Genomic DNA, 22063 nt, shown 5'->3' with positions numbered 1-22063 from the left:
CAGGAGATATGAGACGTGGGTTCGATCCCTAGGTCGGGAAGATCCCCTGGAGGAGGGCATGGCAATCCACTCCAGTATTCTTACCTGGAGAATCCCATGGACAGAGGAGCCTTGTGCGCTACAGTTCATGGGGTCACAAACAGTCGGACACGACTGAAGCGACTTAGCAGCAGCAGGTCCTACCAGCACCCCCACAAGATGCTCAAGACCTGGCAGCCTGGGGTCACGGGCCTCAGTAAGGACTCTAAATTTTTCAGAAAGCTTTTGGGGATCTTCCCTGGGTTTAGAAAACTCTTTAATCCTTCGTTCGGTCGTTGACCAAGGAGTGAAAGTTCCCTGGAGAGGATCACCCACAGCCTCAGGTGGTCTTATTTTATTTTTCTATCGTTTTAATATGACTGAAACAGACAGCTACAGCGACACTGCGGTTTACACAGAGAATTGCGTGATTTTGCTGTTAGAAGAGATTTGCTGAAGCATTTGAACTTTACCTCTTAAAAAAATGAACGTGGTCCATCAACAACAGATGAATGTGCGTCTGTATTCAGTTCAGTCCCTCAGTCGTGTCCGACTCTTTGTGACCCCACGGACTGCAGCACGCCAGGCCTCCCTGTCCATCACCAGCTCCTGGACCTTGCTCAAACTCATGTCCTTGAGTCGGTGATGCCACCCAAGCATCTCATCCTCGGTCACCCCTTTCTCCTGCTGCCCTCAATCTTTCCCAGAGTCAGGGTCTGTATACATATATGTTTATATGTAAGTGTGTCTGTGTGCAGTCATATCCAACTCTTTGCAACCTCATGGTCTGTAGCCCACCAGGCTTCTCTGTTCAGGGAATTCTCCAGGCGGGAATACTGGAGTGGGTTGCCATTTCCTCCTCCAGAGGATCTTTCAACCTAGCGATCGAACCCGTGTCTCCTCCGTCTTCTGCACTGGCAGGTGGATTCTTCACCACTGTGCCACCTGGAAAATATGTACACACACACACACATATACATATAGTAATAGACCACTACTCAACCGTTAAAATCAATGAGATTCTGCCATTTGAAATAACATGGATAGACCTAGAGAGTATAATGCTTAATGAAATCAGTCAGACAGAGAAAGACAAATATCGTCTGTTATCACATTTATGTGGAATCTAAAAGATAAAATGAATGAATATAACAAAACAAATTCACAGATATCGAGAATAATCTAGTGGCTACCAATGGGGAGCGGGTAGTGGGGAAGGACAAAATAGGGGTAGGAAATGAAGAGGCATAAAATCCTACGTATAAACTGAATAAGCTGGGGAATTCCCTAGTAGTCCAGTGGCTGGGACTCTGCCCTCTCACTGCCCAGGGCCTGGGTTTAATCCTTGGTTGGGGAATTAAGATCCTACAAACCAAGCAGCGCAACCAAAAGTAAATAAATATAATTAAATAAGCTAAAAGGATATATTGTATAGCACAGGGAATATAGCCAATAATTTATAATAACTTGAAATATGTTATAATATATAAAAATGTTGAATCACTGTTATATACCTGAAATGAATACCATATTTAAATCAGCTATATTTCCATTTTTAAAATGAAATGGAGGTTTCAAGCATTTTTTTAAGCACACCATCCTTCACAACAACCTTCTAGATACTTATTTTCTACCTTTTCTGAAAAAAGATAATTCTCATTTACCAGAACCCCAGACACCACTGAAGAATCTGAAGCTCCTGAGCTCAGAAGTGATCAAAACACACAGATAAGTATAATCAGTAGTCAAAGGCTTGGTTTAAATGTTTGAAGAACAGTAAACACCCACGAGGAGGAGGGCATGGCAACCCACTCCAGTATTCTTGCCTGGAGAATCCCCGCGGACAGAGAACTCTGGCGGGCCACATACAGTCCATGGGGCTGCAAAGAGTTGGACCCAACCGAATGACTAAGCACAGCACACACACACCCACTAAAAAATACCAACTCGATTATCACTGCTTTTACGAAGTGATGACTCACCAGCTAAAACCACCGAAGTCTGAAATGTTCTGTATTTATGGTCTATTGGTGTAGAGCCTTCATTCTTAACCCTTCTTATGCCATCCCATTCTTAACTCTTTTATAAATTAAACAATACACTTCTAGCGTCCCACAGTAATCGTCACTTTCAAAAGTCCTAATATACATCGACATGCTACAAAACATGCATTTCTCTCTATAAGCATGCTGCCACATATCACCATCCTCAAACAGCACAAAATTTTAAAAAACGGAACATCACAAAACTATTCCATATTCCTTTTGCCCACTTGTTAGCAGGCAGAACTTTTTTAAAAAGAGAAAGTGGTGAAAAACCAGACATTTTGCAAGCAGTGTTTGACTTCAACTTTTTACTTTCTGATTATCTTCAAGTACCACCCTCTCCTGGTACTGTTCTGGATCTTGTCTCTGAGCTTGAATATGCTGAGGAACAACCCGTTGCCCTGAGAAGTGGTAAGCAGGTCTCTTGCACAGGCTGGAGCACAAGAGAGGGTGGGACAGGTGGTACCATGTGTCTGAGAATGGGTGTCGCTGCTCGATTGCTGCCAAATAGTCTAATATCCTCCAGTTCCCAAGCCAGTGCAGAACCTTGGTCCTAAATGCTCATTTCCCTGCCAAAACCTGAGGTTGCACCATGTGGACCTACGAACACAGACTTCACGCCTTTGGGACGTGGTCCCGCTGAGCTGGTGAACCTCTAATAATGATGGGAACATGGAGGATACTTAGGATATGGGGGAGGAGAATCTTGACGGTCACTAAGGAACAATTTGTAAACTGCACAGGCAAGAGCAGGTAGCTTCTAGGATTGCAACCACCTCATTGATGCCACAGGAATCGGGACAGTACAACTCAAAATAATCAGAGAAAGCGTTAAAGCTGTGATTTCCCCCAGGCTCTCTCACCTTCTTCCGGCCAAGTTCCATGTAATCTAAGTCATACCCCAAGATACAGGAACCTCTTAGTTCCTCTTGGGAACAGGCTTCAGAAGACTCATATTTTTTCCAGCTCGGCGTAGTTTTTCCAATTTGCACTCAGTATCTAAACTGGTCTTACTTCCCCACTGTGCCCTGTGGCCATCCCACCCTCTGTTCTGACACTGTATGAATGTGGGGGCATAAGTATCGTGTCCAGCTATGCCTCCAACACATCTGCCTGGGGGACTGGAGCTGACCCACAGGACGTGGTAGAACCATCCTAGTGGAGGGTAAGAGTGTTTAGATCCCACAGCAGCATTCTGTCCAGGTCGCTCCGGCCCCAGGCAGGGTCGCAATCAGCAAGGTTGGCTGAGGCGGGAGGTTGAGGAGAGGGCAGCGTCCGATCACTTCTGGCCCACAGGTCCTGGTGTGCTCAGTGACAATGGCGAATAAAGGCAGGCGGAGGAGGGGGGTACGAGTTACGTCACGCTCGTGGCCTGTTATTTTATGTGCATCTTATACCTTTTAATTTTTCACTAGCCTTTGTCAATGAAGCTATTTTGGAGCTTTGAAGCCCTTTGGAGGCTTCTGCGTGACAACTAAATCAGGAAACCTATTGTTTGTTTGATTCGGGAGCCCTGACTTTCAAGTGCATTTCTTAAGTGACCTTGTCTTAAGCCATTCCTCTTAATAGCCATTATACTTCTAGGTCATCTTAGCCCGAGACCATAGTTCTTAGTAAACAAGCAAGGATGCTGAAAGTGTGCTCAGTTTGTGGGGACTTCAGGATCCCATTTCTTCAGCAAAGCCTTAGGTCTCTTGGAGCCAAGTTAGTATTATACTTAAGAGGCATGTGCCACTGGGTTGAGAATTTGCATGGTTTTGCAGGGTACCTCACTGCATGGAAATTTGCTTTAGGCTGATGCGGGACCTAGTGTCAGTCTAACCCATTCTGTGATCAGCGTGTTCTAACACAAGAGTCTTGGAATTAGGTGGTGAGTGCCCTAACAGCTTTGAAGTGCTCAGTCCATGCCCACCAGTGTTGCAGCTTTTGGCTTCTGAGATTCCCACCAGAAATAGCCTTTCCTTCCTGTTAACACACCGGCAATAACCAGAGTTGTTACTGCAGACTGGCCAAGAGGAGGCCTTGCGTGCAGCACTAGCAATTCCGGTGTGGACCTGGCGACTAGCGAAAGGACTGAACCAGCACGTCCTCAAAGAATGCAGGCTGTGCACTGGGACTCCAGTCGAATGGGGCCCTGTACGCCGAACTACCAACCCAACATGGAATCCAGGGACTGAGCCAAGAGCTCAGCATCTGGGACTGTCTGCTAACTCAAGCTGACCTGCCCTGGGCTGGAAAGCCAGGTACGTTAGCGGTTCCGTGCAAAGAGAACAGAGCTCTGAACTGAGGAGAACTTACCCCCTGCCCTTGGAAATGGCAAGAAAGGCAGAGAACTAAAGGGATTTGTGCCTACCAACACCTGTGTTTCTTGTCCTCAAGGTTGTCAGAAGTTTCCTCCAGATCCCATTGTTGCCACAAAATCTGTTAAAAAATGAATTTGTGGTGGTGTGTCGGCTCAGCAGTTGTGGTACCTGGGCTTAGTTGCTCCACAACATGTGGGATCTTAGTTCCCTGACCAGGGATGGAACCTGAGTCCCTTGCATTGCAAGGCAGAGTCTTAACCATTGGGCCACCAGGGAAGTCCCTCCATTTTTTTTTTTAAGTAGATAGATTAAGATTTCCAGTGGGAGTTTCAATACCAAACTCTCAAAAAAATAACAGAATGAACAGAAAAGTAGAAGAACATCATAGACTTGGAAAGGACTATGAACCAATTCCACAAAATGAAGATTTATACAGTTTTCACACAGCAGCAGGATACAAATTCTGTTTCATTGATTTCTAATATAAATCCACAGTGAAAAGAGAACAGTCTCTGTATGATTTCTGTGTCTTTAGACTGTGAGATTTTTGCACCTTTTTTTATGTCCCAATGTCTCAGGCTTCCCTAGTGGCTGGTCGTGTCTGACTCTTCGCGAACCCATGGACCATAGCTGCCAGGCTCCTCTGTCCATGGGATTCTCCAGGCAAGAGTACTGGAGCGGGGTGCAGAGAGGGAGGTGTTATTGTTGTACATTCAATAGGACTGAAGGACTCTGTGATTATAAGGGACAGAAAACCCGACATTAAGTGTCTTTAGCCGAAGATGGTGATTAGAAACCCCAAGGCTGATCTTCAGGCCCAGCTGGATCCAGGCGTTCAAAGGATGCCATTGAGAACTTTCTCTCTTCGTCTCCTCTGGCTTCTTTCTCAATCACGTTCTCCTTTCATGGAGGCAAAACCATCAGGAGCAGCTCTGAGCAGAAACCATAATGTCTTTGAAGTCCCTGGAGAAAGAGACCTTCTGGTTCTCAACTTCCAACAGGAGCCCTGGCATTGAGTGTGACTGAGCCCTTAGGGGCCTGGCATCCATATCCGAACACCCAACACCCCAAGGAACATATCCAGGGACATGTCTTGGGAATATGCTCACAGGCTAGGTCTGAAATACATGCCCAACCTGAAGGCTAGAGGCCAAGGTCAACCTCACCCAGCACAGGGCCTGGGTGTGCAGGGGCGTTTCCCCAGGGACAGCAGCTGTGTGATGCACGTGTGTACAGGAGGTAAAACCCCAGTGCCAGGGGAAATGCTCGCTGTCATTATACCCATTTTACAGGAGTAGAAACTGAGGCACAGAGTGGTTCAATAGAATACCCTACATCACATCTCTGGTAAGTGGTCATGCCAGGACTCAAACCCAGACCCCCTCCCGCCATGTGTGGCAGTTCCAGAAATCAAGGCAGGGCCCCTCCATGCGTGGGTCTCTCTTCCACTCTCTCCAAACCCCCAGACCATCAAAAGACACAGTTTCATTGTGTCCCAAGGTCAGGCTGGGATATTGCTTTCTGTGCCCCAACATGTAAGACCCAGAGGTCCCTCCTTGTCTGCAGAGGCACCTCTAAGGTGGAAGAAAGAGGTGCTCAGGCATCTGACCGCCGGCCCTTTTCAAGTCCTCAACTGTGATGGCCGATCCCATGGGGGCTCCATACGATCTTATCAGAATGCCAAACAAAAGACACAGCTTACTGGCAAGCTGGCAAAGGAGCCAACTTGGCCAAACCATCTTTCCAAGGAAAGGGCAGCTGGACGAGGAGACAAGGAGGATGTTTGTAAAAGAGATGAGTCTCCTGGGAGATGTAAGAAACAGCTGAGAGGAAAGAAATCGAACCATGGGGCAGTTCCTGGAACTGAGGCCCAAAGTGGACAGGACCAGGGCTCCTTCCCAGAGGGTAAGGCCAAACGAACCAAATGAGCTGGACCCTCAGTGCACATGGTGAGCCTAGGAAAGCTGCCCCCACCCCAGGGATGGCAAGACTGAAAATGCATCCCTGCAGAGGAGACAAGGGGCAAAGAGTGGGCATTTATCAAGGGCTTTCTGTGCGCTGAGCCCTTCACTAACGCAGCTCTTAGTCTTCCTCATCACCCTTCTGAGCACGCACATCAATGTATCCAGTTTTTACAGAGAGGGATTCTGAGGCTCAGAAAGGTAAAGCAGCTTGATCAAGAGCACACAGCCATCAGATGGCAGAGCTGGGTTCAAACCCAGGTCTGTCTGACCCTGAAGTCAGTGTTCTTCCCTCCCATGATGTATGTTATTAGAGGAGACATGGATATCCCGGGAACATCTAGAACTCCCTGTTTCTGGAAAGCCCCTTGAGAAGCAGAGTCCCAGGTTGGATGGACCAGGTGATGGTACTCAGTGACCAATCTCAAGCTCTTAGAAGCACAAAACAGAGAGCTGTTAAGGGGAGGAGTGGATACAGATGGGCAGAGGCCCAGGCAGGTGGGCATGAAGATCTTCCAGGTATGTGGAAGGGAGGCAGAATGGTGGCAAAGTGGTGAGACCAGATGGTAGGCAGCCACTGCTCCATGTCCCTTTAGGGCCTTCCACCTCGACTCCAGCTAATTTCTTTGGAAACCCCGAACTTTCCCGTGGCCAGGAATAAAAGGCAGGCCTTTAGGACACAACTGCTCTGCCTACTTCTGGCTGTTGTGTTTTTTAAAATTTATTCTATTGAAGTATAGTTGACTTATAACATGTTAATCTCCATGTAGTTGATTTATAACATGTTAATCTCTATATAGTTGATTTATAACATGTTAATTTCTGCTCTACAGCAAAGTGATTCATATATATATATATATATTCTTTTCTATTATGGTTTATCGTGGGATACTGAATATATTTACCAGTTCCCTGTGCTATGCAGTTAGACCTTCCGTTGTTTGCTGTTGTTTAGTCGCTCAGTCGTGTCCAGCTCTTTGCGACTCCATGGACTACAGCGCGCCAGGCTTCCCTGTCCTTCACTGTCTCCTGGAGCTCGCTCAGACTCACATCCATTGAGTCTCATGCCATCCAACCATCTCATCCTCTGTCACCCTCTTCTCCTCCTGTCCTCAATCTTTCCCAACAGCAGGGTCTTTTCCATTGAGTCAGCTCTTTGCATCAGGTGGCCAGAGTATCGGAGCTTCACCCTCAGCATCAGTCTTTCCAGGGAGTATTAAGGGTTGATTCCCTTTAGGGTGGACTGGTTTGATCTCGTTGCTGTCCAAGGGACTCTCAAGCGTCTTCGCCAACACTACAGCTCGAAAGCATCCATCCTATGTACCATATCCTCTATATGACAGTTTGCACTGCCAAGTGTTTCTTTATACCGCTCATTCTTAGATGCATGGATATTGGTTCTCACTCTGCCCTGATCGCTAAATCATGTTAAATCTGCAGTAGGCAGGGCACACGCATTTATGGTACTAGGTAGCCTTTCTCATGCGGCTGAGAAATAGCTACTCTTTCTTCACTGCCGATTGCGTGAATTTACAAAAGCCCAGAGCAACCAGTGTTTCCCTCCTACTATAGTTGCTCTTGGGGGTCCCACATCAGGACGTCTCCCCCACTAGGCCAGCCTGCCCACCCTCCAGCATGCTGGCTGCTAAGAGCTCACAGCCAATCCTCCTTCTGCAGAGAATCACCGTCTGCTAACCAGAGCCTCACCAGGCAGTCATGTCCTCCCAAGAGCACCCCACAGCCAGTGCTGACCTGGGGGTGCATCTGGAGTGGGTAACAGCTTTGGGATGTGATCAACCCCTCAGCCCCCAGCGGATCAGGGGGACCTGACGTGTGGCCACCTCCCCGCTCGGCTTCCCCCTTCCCTGTCCTGCTTCCTTCACCCCTTCCAGGTTTTTCCAGAGTCCTTCCTCAGTAAATCGCCCAGTGTCCTAAGATACCATCACCCTATTTACAGGACAGGAAACCGAGGCTTAAGCAGGATGGTGCCTCCACCCCAGCTTAGTCTGTCCCCGAAGTTCAAGCCCTTTCTGTTCCTTCATCCTGCCTGGACAGCAGACAGGTGGGGAGCAGAAACCCCAGGCCCCGCAGGGATGGGGGCCTTTTCCTCCTCCAGCTGCAGCGGCCCCTGTCGCCCTCCCCCGCACTGAGTCATCGCCTGCCCGCGCAGAGCGGCGAGGATCAGGAGCAGGGCTGGGCGGGCAGCAGGCACTGGAGATGAGATTTCTCTGAAGCTGCAGTCCATCGTGGCTCAGGGAGGCAGGGGCTGAGGGGGAGCCTCCCCGCCCCCCCGGTCCTGGTCACCCCAGGCCTGAAGGCAGGGAGACCCAGAGGCTGCTGTGGCTCCAGGTGAGCCTCTCCCTGGGGACAAGCCCTCCAAAGTGTCTCAGGGAGGAGGGGCCGATGGCAAAGCCCAGATGCGAGGAGCTTGGCTGACTCAGCCGCCAAAGCTGCGGGGCAAGGGAACAGGAGGCAGACAGTGTTGCCCGGAACACACAGCAGAGGCCGAGCCCACACCTCTGCCTGCCCCCAGGCCCCGGGCATCAGAGCCCTGCGTTCCTGCCTCTTGCGATTCGGCTCCAGAAACACCCTTCTTCCAGTCCCTACTGCTGCTTCGGTTAAATGAATTTGAAGCACCTTTTGCATTTCTTTTAATTGAAGTCAAATTTACATACACTGAAATACAGAAGCCTTGGGTGTCCTGGGAAGTGAATTTGGATAAGTGTGCGCCCCTGTGTCGTGAACACAGCTCTCCGCATATGGTATGTTCCATCACTCCAGGGGGGTTTGCGTGTGCCTGTGTGTTCCTTTTCAGGTTAACCCCTGTAGGCAATCGCTGTTCTGATTTCTGTCGCTGGGAATTAGATGTACCTGCTTTCGGCCGTCATATAAATGGAATCACACAGTCTGTACTTTTGGGGTCTGGCCTCTTTCACTCAACACCCTGTCTGTGAAATTTGTCCACGCTAGGCAGGCAGCAGTCAGGACTCCTGTCTGTCTCTGAGTGGTGTTCCTTTGTGTGAATACGCCGCAATTATTCCTCCATTGTCCTGTTGAGGGACGTTTGCGCTGTTTCTATACTTGGCTATTGAATAAGACCGCTGTGAACGTTCTTGAGTAAGTCTGTGGACATGTGTTTTCATTTCTCGTGGGTTAATAACCAGGGGTGGAATTGGTGGGTCACAGAATAGGTGTTGCTAACTTGACAAGAAAGTAGCAAACTGTTCTCTAAAGTGAGCATGTCATTCTACACTCCCACCAGCAGCGCTTGACATTTTGAGCTGCTTGATAGCCTCAGAGACATTTGGCTTTTCAGGGCTTTTAACTTCAGAAATGGTGTTTCTCTGATAACTTACGAACGCAAGCACTTCTGCACACGCTCATTGGCCATTCTTGTATATTATTCTGTGAAGCAACTATTCAAGTCTTTTACCTGTTTAAAAAAAAATGCTGGTTATTTTAATTTTGTTAACTATTTTTCCATTTATAAACAGAAATATTCTGCCTATCACTCTTTCTCAGAGAGGAATAATTAGGAATGAACTCATCTTTGCTGCTGAGACACACATAGGTTGTTCCAAGGTCCCTTATTCCATACTGGTGCTCCCTTGCTAGAGGGTGTCCAGCTATTGAGAGATGGAACCTGTCAGGAGAGTCTCTGGCATTGAAGGTGGAGGTCATGATGCATCCTTGGTGGGTACTATTATGTCTTAAATCCCTGTAGAGAATATTGGATTCAAAATTTTCTATGTATTTCTTTCTAGCTCGTTAGTTGAATACATTAATAGTAGGTTAATCAAATTTATAAAAATTGAATCCTATTCCGTTGTTGTTGTTCAGCTGCCCAGCCCCACGAATGGCAGCACGCCATTTCCCTTTCCCCTACTGTCTCCTGGAGTTTGCTCAAACTCATGTCCATTGAGCTGGTGATGACATCCAACCATCTTATCCTCTGTCACCCACTTCTCCTGCCCTTAATCTTTCCCACCATCAGGGTCTTTTCCAACGAGGTGCTCTTCGGATCAGGTGGCCAAAGTAGGGGAGCTTCAGCTTCAGCATCAGTCCTTCCAGTAAAGCATACAATCTATCTTTTCAGTATATTCAGGTTGTGCAGCTAGCCCCACTGTTTAATTACAGAATGTTTTCATCATCTGAGAGGAACCATTCCCCAATTCCCCTCTGCCCACAGCTCCTGGCAACTATTCATCTACTTTTGAGCTCTGAATTTGCATATTTTGAAATATGTGTGTGTGTGTGTGTGTGTATACATCTACATTCAGGATGTGCCATTTTCCATCTGGCCTCTTCTACTTGGTGTAACATTTCCAAGGTTCGTCCATGCTGAGCCTGTGTGCATCCTTCATTCCTTCTTACGGTTGTCCTTTTCTGTGGATATGCCACATTTTGGTTGTTTACTCATCAGTTGGTGAACATTTGGGTCATTTCTGCTCTTTGGGTTTTTTAAATAATGCTGTTATGAACATTTGTGTACGGGATTTTGTGTGAACGTACGTCTCCCAGTTCTCTTGGGCATCTACCCTGGGAGTAAAGTCTTTGGGTCATAGGGTAATTCCGTGTTTACCTTTTGGAGGAACTGCCGGTCTCTTCTCTTTGGCAGCTGCACCATTTCCATCCCCAGAAGAGAGCTGCAGGCCCCCTACATCCTGCCAACACTCGCTATTGCTGGGTTTTCCTCTTTCATTACAGCCACCATAATGCATGTGGCATGGTGTCTCACTGAGGTTCTGATTTTCATTTCCCAAGTGTTGGGCATTGTTTCATGTGCTAATTTGTCACTTACACATTTTTTCTTTGGAGAAATGTCTATTCCATCCATCCCTTTTTGACCTTGGTTGTCTGTCTTTTATTGTTGAGCTCCAAGAGTTTTATGTGTATCGAACATTACTCTGTGTGGTTTGTAAACGCTTTATCCCTTTCTGTGGATTGTCTTCTTACTCCTTGATGGTGTCCTTGGAAGCACAAGTGTTTAATGTTGATAAAGTCCCAGTTACTTTCTCCTTTGTTGCTTGTGCTGTTTTCGTATTCTACCTAAGAAACTATGGTCTAATCCAAGGTCACTAAAATGAACACCTCTTTTTCCTCTATGAGTTTTCTAGTTTTAGCTCTCACACTTGGGTCTGTGATTCATTTTGCATGTGGATATCCAGTTCTCCTAGTACCTTTTGTTGAAAAGACTATTCTTTTCCTGTTGAATTGCCTTGGCACCCTGTCAGAAATCAATTGATCATAAAGGCAGATCTTTATTTTTGGACTTTCAGTTCTAGTCTAAATGTATGTCTATCCTTATACCAGCACCACAGTCTTTATTACTTGACAGGTTTGAAGCAAGTTGTGAAGTTAGGAAGTATGATTCTTCCCAACTTCACTATCCTTTTCCAAAATCGTTTTGACTTTTCTGGGTCTCTTCCATTTGCATTTGAATTTTAGGATCAGCTTGTCAGTTTCTGCCCCCAAAAGGGCAGCTTTAATTTTGAGAGGGAATGCAATGAATGTGTAGATAACTTTGGGCAGTATTGCCATTTTAACAGTAGCAAATCTCCCAATCCATGAACACAAATGTCTTTCCATTTATAGAGGTCTTCAGTTGCTCTCAAAGATGCTTTGTAGTTTCCCGTGTAAAAGTCTTTCACCTCTTTTGTTAAATTTTTTCCTAAGTATTTTAGTCTTTCAGTTGTAAATGGAATTGCTCTCTTAATCTCACTTTGGGGCCACTCACTGCTAGAAACACATTTGACTTTTATGTACTGATTTTGTGTCCTGACACCTTCCTAAACTTAATTATTGACTCTAACAATTGCTTCCTTCCTTCTTTCCTTCCTTCCTCTTTTCTTCTGCTTAGTTTTGGTTCAGTTGGCTCTTCTTTCTCTACTTTCTTAAAGTGTAAAGTTAGGTTATTGATTTGAGATCTTTCTCCCTTTTTTTGGTAGGTATTTACAGCTATGATGAGTTCTGATTTTATTCCACTGTGGTCAGAGGATATGCCTTATATGATATTCAATCTTTTAAAATGTATAAAGACTTGTTTTAAGGCCTACTGTGATCTAACTAGATGCTAAGTTTTGAGGTTTCTAAGAAAAATAAGTTTAAAAGAGATGGTAAAATATATTATTCAGTGTTCTTTGGAAGGAATGATGCTGAAGCTGAAACTCCAGTACTTTGGCCACCTCATGTGAAGAGTTGACTCATTGGAAAAGACTCTGATGCTGGGAGGGACTGGGGGCAGGAGGAGAAGGGGACGACAGAGGATGAGATGGCTGGATGGCATCACTGACTCGATGGACGTGGGTTTGAGTGAACCCCGGGAGTTGGTGATGGACAGGGAGGCCTGGCATGCTGCGATTCATGGGGTCGCAGAGTCGGACACGACTGAGCGACTGAACTGAACCAAACTGGAGATATATTATGAAAACCAAATCAAAACAGACCTTGAGTGGCTCTACTAACATGAGAGAAAAATAGACTTTGGAAAAAAACCATTAGTAGAGACAAAGATACCTGGGTCGGGAAGATCTCCTGGAGGAGGAAATAGCAACCCACTCCAGTATTCTTGCCTGGAAAATTCCATGGTCAGAGGAGCCTGGCAGGCTCCAATTCATAGGGTTGCAGAGAGTTGGACACAACTGAACATGTAGAGACAAAGAAGGATATTTGATGCTAATTGAAGGGTTAATGCATCAAGAAGATACAATGATTATAAACATATATGTTCCTAACAAGAGATTCCCAAAACACATGAAACACAAACTGCCAGAACTGAAGGAAGAAATAGACCAACAATAATGTCAGGCGCTTCAATATCACACTTTCAGTAACTTCCATTTACCGAATAACAAATGACATGAAGCATCTTTTCATGTCCTTATTTAACTTCTGTGTTAGGGCTCTGCACTGGCTCTTGACCCTGCTTGGGGGAACTCTTCCTAGTATCTGCATAGCTCACTCCATCACTTCCTCGGGACTTCATTTAGAAGGATCTTCTCTGTAAGGCCTCCTCTATAAACAGTCTGAATTTCATCACCCCTTCATAACCATTCGTATTCCTTACCGTTTCTTTTCCTTAAATCTTTATCACCTCTCACAAACATACGATGCCCTGGAATTGCGTTTATCCTCTTGAATTTCTATTATCTCCTCACTAGCCAGCTCTGAAAACAATCCCAATACAGTGTATAATTATTACCATCATCGTCACCACTCACTGTTCAGACCTGGTTTATAACCTGGGCACATGGTGCTGTAGTTATTCACAGATACGTTTCCTTCATGAGACAGGGTACTCTTCAAGGGTAGGGGCGGAGGGGCGCCCAGAGCTGTCTGAACCAAGTGCTCCCTGGCACCCAGGACAGGGTGTATCAGAGCCAAGGACCCTCGGAGTGTTTGCTTCATGAAGCCAGGAGACCCTGTTCTGGTACCAGGTATGGACCATGAATCAGATAGCCAGACCAAAATGAAAAAGGAAGGTGAAAGTTTTCTGTGAACCTCTGGAATTGACATGCAGCCTTCAGGGCAGAGAGGAAGGCTCTGATGGTTCTCCGGTCTCACTGGTGGAGTCCCAAGCTCAGGAGTCAGGACTGCTGGGGAGCGCAGCACAGAGCTGCAGGGTCTGGGACTCAAGTAGAGCAGGTTCAAGTCCAGCTGTAACACCATCTGTGTGACCTTAGACAAGCTGCTTCATGTCCATGAGCTGTACTGTCTCATCTGTAAAGTGGGCACGACAATACTTATCCTAGAGAGTGGTCGTGTACAGACTAGGGTACCACTATGGTGACCTGACACAAAACTGACACAAAACTGATGCTGAACAGATAACTATAAAATGTTAGTCACTTAGCCGTGTCCAGACTCTTTGGAACCCCCTGGACTGCAGCCCGCCAGACTCCTCTGTCCATGGGATTTCCCAGGCAAGAATACTGCAGTGGGTGGCCATTCCCTTCTCCAGGGAATCTTCCCAACCCAGGGATCAAACCTGGGCCTCCAGGAGAAGGGAATGGCTACTCACTCCAGTATTCTTGCTTGGAAAATCCTATGGACAGAGGAGCCTGGTGGGCTACAGTCCAGGGGGTCACAAAGAATCAGACATGACTGAGCAACTAACACTTTCAGATGACTGTAATAATAGGTAACGTTTCCTGAGCACTTCAGCTGTGCCAGGCATTGCAAACAACTCTTTATAAGCAAAATCTCATTTAATTATCACAATGTAGTCCATCAAAGAGTATCAATCCTACGTTATAGATGAGGAAAATCAGGCTTAAGAAAGCAACGTGACTTTACGCAAAGCGACCCAGCTAATTAGTTACAGAACAGACTTAAAATACTAACCTGTCCGGCTCAGAATTTGTGCTTCTAGCTGATGCTGTTGCTGTTCAGCAACAACTCTCCTTTCTGCCCCGCTTCCCGCAGACTTTCTCAGGGGTCTCCTCTTTCTTCCTGCCCCTCAAGGAGCAGGAGACAGCAATACAGAGAGTATAAAAACCTGGGACCTAAAGATAAACAGCTCTGTTCACATGCCGGCTCTGTCACTCACTGGCTGTGTGGCGTCGAGCAAGTCACTTGCCCGTCCTGAGTCTGAGTTTCTGTACTCGTCTGCCAGGGCTGCTGTAATGAATTCCCACAAAGTTGGTGGCTTAGAACCACCCCAATTTGTTATCTCACCGTCTGTAGCTCACTGGTGGCCCAGTGGTTAAGACTCCACCTTCTTACTATAGAGGACATGGGTTCAATCCCTGATTGGGGAACTAAGATTCTGCCTGCCACTGGGCATGGCCAAAAAACAAATAAAAAGTGATGCCCCCCCAGCAAAAAAGAATCCATGATGAGTAGTATGTAGCTGAGAAGTCCAGGGGGCTCAGCTGGCCACTCTGCTTGGAATCTCACAGGCTGAAATAGAGGTGTTGGTCGGCCCAGGCTCTTTCCTGGGCACCCTGGGAAGGGACCTACTTCCAAGGAGAGGAACGTTGCAGGCAGAATCCAGATTCTGTGAGTGTGGGACCGAGGGCCCTGTGTTCTTGCTAGTGGTCCACTAGGAGCTAGTCTCTGCTCCTGGGGGCCGCCTGCATTCTTTCTCATGCAGGTCAAGTCTTTCTCATGCTTCGGAAACCTCCCGCTTCTCCTTGTGGCTCCTTCCCTACTCCAACCAGGGAAAGCCATGTGCTTTTAATGGCTCATATAATTAGATTGAGTCCACCAGGAAGATCCAGGGTCCTCTCCCTCTTTGAGGATCTGTAAGTTTGATAACATCTGCAAAGTCCTTTTGCCATGTAACAGAAGACATTCACATCTTCATAATGGGATTAGGCCATTGACCTCTTTAGTTGGGGTTAGGGTATTTGCATCCTGCCTACTGCACTTGCCTCTTCCTTGCTCATCCATCCGATGAGCGTTTATTAGCTTTGTGGCAGTCACCGTGGGTGCCTTCAGCACCCGCCCACCCCAGCTTCCTGTTGCCGCCTGCATCGCCTGGTCAGAGGCTCTCTCCAGCTGCCGGAGGAACTTGGCAGAACCCATGTGGAAGGACAGAGGTGCTGGGGACTTCACACCCACCCGGGAGCAGCCCTCAGCCTATAGCTGACGGGAGCTGGAGGATAAGTAACCCGAGTCCATCACTCTGTGGATGGAGTAACTCGGCATGTGTCTACACCCGCTCCCAGCAGGCTTTATCTCCAGCTTCCCACAGTGGCCACTTCATTAATAAAGTGCCCCTTCTGGGATGCCTGGCTTTCCACGCCTAACCCTACTCCTAACCTCAGATCTCCCCCAAGCTATGCTTCCGCTGGTATCAGTTCAGTTCAGTTCAGTCACTCAGTCGTGTCCGACTCTTTGCGACCCCATGAATCGAAGCACGCCAGGCCTCCCCGTCCATCACCAACTCCCGGAGTTTACTCAAACTCATGTCCATTGAGTCGGTGGTATAGATAGACTATATTTCTTGTCTCAAGAAATGCTTCTGGGGTAACCAAGAAAAGCTCTTGTTATATGATTGGCGCTTCCTCCAGGCACTGCTATTATCTCCATTTCACAGATGGGGAAACTGAGGCAGGGAGCAGATATGTAATTTGCTCACACAGAAGAATCAGGATCTGAACCCGGCCATTGGGTTCCAGGACTCCTGCTGTTATAAACTAGACCATACCAACTTTCTCCCTAGCCATAAACCGAGAGCAGTATTCCCTGACTCACAGTATCACTGTGAGGATTAAATGAGATAGTGCTCGGAAAGGCTTGGTTATCACATGGCACAATGAGCTCTCAATAAATGGCAGCTCAAACCAACAATAACAACACAACGAATTGTAATAATAGCAATTGCTCAAGCCCAACTCTGAGGACAAAGGGGACCGGTCACTCTGCAGGCAGATCCATTATCTGAGAGAGAATAAACAGCCTGGCTAAGTGCAGAGGAAGGTGGTGGGTGTTGTTATAGCAACTGATGAGCCTTTTTGTATCCTCACAGCCAAGTGGGTGGCAGAGCAAGGAAGGAAGAAGCTCTTCAAAGGAAGCCAGCAGGGAGCGAAGGGGGGCAGACCGAGGGAAACCCCCCGCTCCCTGCCCCACCCTGGCCTGGCAGCTCTGACTTCCATACTTCAAGCAGGCTACTTCCCTGCTGAGGCTGGGGGCATGGAGATGCCTAGAGGCCAGGCAGAGGGGGAAAGCCTGCGGAGCCATAGCCCTCAGGCTCTCCGATCTGAGCAACCAGACAGTAAGCTTTGTGGACCAAAGAGCGCAGGTCCCTCACTCAGGGCGGAGTTAGTGTTCCGAAACGCACTATTCCTAGAAAAGAATCTGGCAGCTCTGCAGAGGGATCGGTGTGACTCTCATGGACCCCAACACAAGAGCCAGCTCGTGGCATAACCACCCAAATGAAGAAACCAACTCACCTCTCTTCTCTCTCTCCCTCCCTCTGCCTGCTCTGGTACCGATCACATCTATGCTTTGTCTTCCAGCATCAGTTGTGTGATCTCATCTGTCCATCTCTCCATCTGTCTACGCACTCTCCACCCATATATACACACATGCATGCATCCAGCTGACTATTCACCCATTTATGCATATACAGATCTCCACTGCACACCAAGAACTGAGCTAGGCATGCAGTGCCTAACTTTAAACAAGACAGTCCTGATCCTGGCCCTTTCAAAGCTCAGGGTCTCATGAAAGGGACAAACGGACAGGAATATAGAGAGGAAAGCCATGATGTAGGCGGTGGACCAGTGCTTTCAAACTAGTGGCCTATGGAATGAATTCATTGCACAGATGTATTTTGTTTGGCCTTCAGAGATTTTGTGTGTGTGTGAAAAATAACACTTTACATAAAATGTCTAATTTTCAGGCTCTCATGAAAAGTCAGGGCTCTGGCAACCCTGAACTTCCATTCTCCCACGGGGACAATCACTAGAACCAGAGCTCTTCCAGCTCCTCAGCCCCGCAGTGCTCCGTGTCATCCTACATGGGAACTGGCCCCGCCAGGCATTTCCATCAGCCGGCCCCGAGTAGAGTCAGGAGGGTTCCACACAGCCAGAGGGACCTGAGCCTCAAAGGCCTGTCCTCAAAATAGCTAACGAGGCTGAGCTGTGGTGAAAACCACAAGCCCTTGCCCTGATGGTGTCGTCGACAGGGATGTGTAAGCTGGGGAGAGATGAGAATGAAGGATTCAGGGAACACCATCGTAAGCACAGGCTCTGGGGACCATCAGGCCAAAACCACCAGCTGCATACGGAACGCTCAGAAATATGCGTTGTCTCAGCCAAGCCTCCAGGGTGGTGTCCTGGCTGCTACCCCTACTTCTCCAGCTGTGCCTGATTCAGAGCATTCTTCAAGCTCAATCTGCCCCCCAGGTTCGGTTGTGGGCTATCATAGGACCATGGGTTCGTCTTATCAGGATTTGGATGAGGTAATTAACTAGGCAATTTGTCACTGAAGATCTATGCTTCTGTTTGGTTTCTTAAGGTGCAAGCAACAGAAACAGACTCAGGCTGATGTTAGCCCGAGGGAATCTGGTGGGTTCAAAGCAGAGGCTGAGAACTTCATGAGGCCTCAAGGACCTGCCTGGGATCCATGCAGGATCCAAAGCAGTGTCAGAGGGCTGGACTCCAGGACCTCAGGAGTCTGAGCAGAGGCATGCTGGTCAGTACCCCACCTCCTGATGAGTAGAATCCAACTCCTTTATCTCTTTGTCCCTCTGTGAGAGTCTGGGCTTCCCTAGTGACTCAGCTGGTAAAGAATCTGCCTGCAATATGGGAGACCTGGGTTCCATCCCTGGATGGGGAAGATTCCCCTAGAGAAGGAAATGGCAACCCACTCCAGTATTCTGGCCTGGAGAATTCCATGGACTATACAATCCATGGGGTTGCAAAGAGTCGGACACGACTGACTGACTTTCACTTCACTAGAGTCTGCAGTTCCAAAAAGGTATGGCCAAGGGTTAGTTTCTGGGGCATGGGTCAACCCTTTAGCTAGGGAGTCTTTGACTTCACTCTCTCTTGTTCAGCCGCTCAGTCATGTCTAACTCTTGCAACCTCCTGGACTGTAGCCCGCCAGGCTCCTCTGGGGGATTTCCTAGGCAAGAATACTGGAGTAGGTTGCTATTTCCTTCTCCAGGGGATCTTCCCAACCCAGGAATCAAACTCTGGGTTTTCCATATTACAGGTAGATTCTCTAGCACTGAGCCACCTGGGAAGCTCTCACTCCCAGTAGCTGTAGCCAAAGGATGGAGGAAAGTTTGCCAGGGACTCAAGTTGGGCTCCTTTGTGCCTTGCTTTGTAGATTTGACTTGGGAAACATCCAAATGTGTTCCACAATTATGAAACAAAATTAAAGTTAAAAAGTCAAGTGAAACAAATCTTTGCGAAAGTTGGTGATATAATCACATGGAGAAGAACTATTTCTTTAAAAAAAAAAAAAAACAGAGTAATTTGACTGTACATCCCTGGTAGGATATACCTGAAGTGCTCTAAGGATGAAAATAACTGTGAAGAAGACAAAAACATGTGCTAAGTATCTACGACGTGTCCCGTTTCTGTGAGATGCTATAAAACACTAATGGGTAGGATGACATCCCTGCCCTCCTGGAATCTGTCATTTTGTACCCTCCATTACAGCATCCATTTTCCTTTGCAATATCATCTCAATTTCCTTAAAACTTTTTTACTACAGAAGACTTCAAACACATGCAAACGTAGTCAGTGTAGCTTAGTAAAATCCAAGCATCCATCACCTAGGATGACCCGTTATCAGCCTTGTTTCATTCATGCCCACTCCCATTCTTCTGCTTCATCCTGTGCTTTTCTGTAGCAAACTGCAGACTTCGTATTATTTCCATATGCCTTCGTAAGTATTGCAGGATATCTCTCTAAAAGATAATGACTCTCTCTCAAAAACAAAACAAAACAAAAAAAACCCCGCAGTATCATTATCACACCTAGAACAAATAACAGTCCTTTAAGAGCATCAAAGAAGCATCATTCAGCGTTCAGATTTCCAGTTATTTCATAAACGCTGTAAAGTGCTTTAGGTCTTTCCTGGTGGCTCAGTGGTGAAGAATCCGCCTACCAATGTGGAGGCACAGGTTCAATTCCTGGGTCAGGAAGATCCCGTGGAAGAGGGCATGGCAACCCACTCTAGAATTCTTACCTGAGAAATCCCATGGACACAGGAGCCTGATGGGCTGGACAGTCAGTGGGGTCGTAAAAGTGTGGGCCGTGACAGAACAACTAAGCAACAACAATGAAATGGTTTATGTATTGTTTGAAATTGTTTACACATTGTGATTGGTTAAAAATTTATTTTATTGGAGTATAGTTGCTTTACAATGCTGTGTTAGTTTCTGCTGTTCAGCAAAGTGAATCAGCTATACATGTATACATCTCCCCTCGTTTTTGGATTTCCTTCCCATTTAGATCACGACAGTGTTGAGCAGAGTTCCCTATGCCGTACAGTAGGTTCTCATTAGTTACCTGTCTCGTACGTAGTAGTGTATATATGTCAATGCCAATCTCCCAATTCATCCTGCCTCCCATTTTCCCATTTGGTGTCTATATGTTTGTTCTGTGCACCTCTGTTTCTGCTTTGAAAGCAATTATGGCTTCTCTCTCCATTATGTTCCCCTTTATGATGCATTTCTTTAAAGAAAAAGCTTCGTTGCTTTTCCTGTAGTTTTCTAGAAACCCAGAGTGTCTGGAGTCTGTTGATTACATCAGCATGGTGTTGCATCCCATGTTCCTTTGCTTTCTGAATTTCCTGCAGACTTGCAGTTGACTTAGAGCCGTGCTGTCCAGGACGGTTACCAGCAGCCGCAAGCGGATGCTGAGCACTTGTCGTGTGGCCCATCCAAACTGAGATGTGTTGTGTCGAGTGTACATCCGATTTCAAAGGCCAGCTGTGCAAAGAAGAGCGGAAGCTGTTTCACTGATCATTTTCACATTGATTATATATCGAAATATATACATCAAATGATGTACCGAGAATGTTTTGGAGAGATTGGGCTAAATAAGATATTAAAATTAACGCCTCCCTTAGTACTAGTAGGAGTGCTGGGGGCTCAGTCATGTTCTACACTTTGTGACCCTGTGGACGATAGCCCGCCAGGCTCCTCTGTCCATGGGATTCTCCAGGCAAGAATACTGGAGTGGGGTGCCATTTCCTCCTTCAGGGAATCTTCCCGACCCAGGGATTGAATTTGGTTCTCCCCGCCTGAGCTACAGGGATGGAATTAATGGAAAATATCCCTTGTTTCATTTTTGCAAGTGTTTTCTTTATGACTTCTCTGGAAATTTCTTCTGGGAAGAGAAATAATCACTGTAAGTTCTGTAACATCCAAACAGTTTGCTCGTTTCAATAGGACAAGAGATATGGTACTCTTCAGCCTGGTGGGGCTGCAGAGTCAGACATGACTTAGCAACTGAACAACAACAACGCTTTTTATAACCTCAAAATACTTAATCTATTGCATGAAACACTATTGGTGCTCGATAAATATGATTTTTGAATGAATGAATGCATGACTGAATAAGAAAAAAATAAGTTAATTCCACTTGCTTCCTTTTACTTTTTTTCAATGTACTTTCCAAAAATTACACATGTGATAAGTTGAGTCGCCTTTGTGTGTATTTCATTGGACAGGGCCGTGCTAGCAGCCTGATCAGATTCCCCTTAATTTTCTGGCAGTTTTAGGGTCGTGTCACGTCCTTCCGTCATGAACCCCTTTGTGTCTGCTGGCCTCCCTTTCTGTGACGTTTGCAGCCACTGAAGCCCAAAGTCTGGATCCACAAGTGCGTGTGTGTCACTCAGAATGTCCAACTCTCTGCGACCCCATGGTCTGTAGCCCCCAAGGCTCCTCCATCCATGGGATTCTCCAGGCAAGAATGCTGGAGTGGGTTTTCATTTCCTCCTCCAGGGGATCTTCCCGACCCAGGGAATCGAACCCACGTCTCCTGTCTCCTGCATCAGGGGTGAATTGTTTACCACTGAGCCACCAGGGAATCCCATTCTATTATTTCATTTTTATTTATTCGCTGCCGTTCTCTAAGGAAAAGTCTTAGGAGAATTGCCAGCCCCTCGGAGAGGTTTTCTCCATTGTCCCTGTATAAGGCAACTCAGGGTAGATTCTTTCACTGCTCTGCATCCCAGCCAGAGGAGGTGCTGGCCAAGTTTGAGTGAAGGGATGAAGGGGTTCACAAATGGACAAAGCCCCAAAGCGTCACAGAGGCCGCCTGAGTGC

General features: G+C 46.9%; 1 pseudogene; it reads right to left on the bottom strand.

Annotated features, from left to right (window-relative positions):
* Positions 1 to 2363: 2363 nt before the first annotated feature.
* On the bottom strand, positions 2364 to 3281 carry LOC128044756 (store-operated calcium entry-associated regulatory factor-like; annotated as a pseudogene).
* Positions 3282 to 22063: the final 18782 nt, after the last annotated feature.

The sequence above is a fragment of the Budorcas taxicolor genome, chromosome 1 (assembly GCF_023091745.1).
Source record: "Budorcas taxicolor isolate Tak-1 chromosome 1, Takin1.1, whole genome shotgun sequence".
NCBI lineage: Eukaryota > Metazoa > Chordata > Mammalia > Artiodactyla > Bovidae > Budorcas > Budorcas taxicolor.
The sequence above is the reverse complement of the archived record's forward strand: the minus strand, read 5'-3'. Positions and strand labels throughout refer to the sequence as shown.